The sequence below is a fragment of the Prunus persica genome, chromosome G7 (genome assembly GCF_000346465.2).
Source record: "Prunus persica cultivar Lovell chromosome G7, Prunus_persica_NCBIv2, whole genome shotgun sequence".
In the NCBI taxonomy this organism is placed as follows: domain Eukaryota; kingdom Viridiplantae; phylum Streptophyta; class Magnoliopsida; order Rosales; family Rosaceae; genus Prunus; species Prunus persica.
The window spans coordinates 13,091,032-13,091,755 of NC_034015.1; positions in this window are offsets into that span (position 1 = coordinate 13,091,032).

The window sequence follows — 724 nt, forward strand, 5'->3', positions numbered from 1 at the left end:
TGAAAAAAAACGTCTTCTGAAATATAATATCTATTTAGTTTTAGATGTGATATTAGTTGTACGGTGTTAATAGTAATGATGTAATGACATCCACTATCGTCTTCCATACATCGATCCACATTATAGCATTGATTCTTGCTTCATTGAAAGCAACATATTTCTTTGCATACGTGTATAAAATGGATCATTGCTTGGCTTGAATTTATAATACACGGTTCAAATTAAAAGTTAAGTAATGTCAAGACAAGGGGAGAATTTATATCTCATATGTCTAGTTACTAGAGTTACAAGTCTCTCCGCTTGAGACAAATCAACGAAAAAATGTCTACAATATTGCGACAAGTACAGTATCATCATAGTACCATGTACATCGTACGTGGTAGCAAAATATACGGTGTATTATTTCACGGAAGGCCCTAACTAGGAGATATATAGAGACAATGTTACATATAGCATGTTGCAGGGGAGTTTCTTTCCCTATCTTTGGTTCATGAATTACTGAGGGAAAAAAAGAAAAAAGAAGTCCTTCCTTGCGGCCAATGACTGAAACAGAAAAAGCATGTCTCACGCTGCACCTGGCAAGACAATATTTCTCAGTCATCAGATTTTGAATTTGGGGCAATCTGGTACATGGGTCAGGACCCCACTACATGATATGATTAAAACCACCACAGGTCCACTGGAGGTTTGCTCTTCAAGATGTCAACTCAGACCAACCCAATGC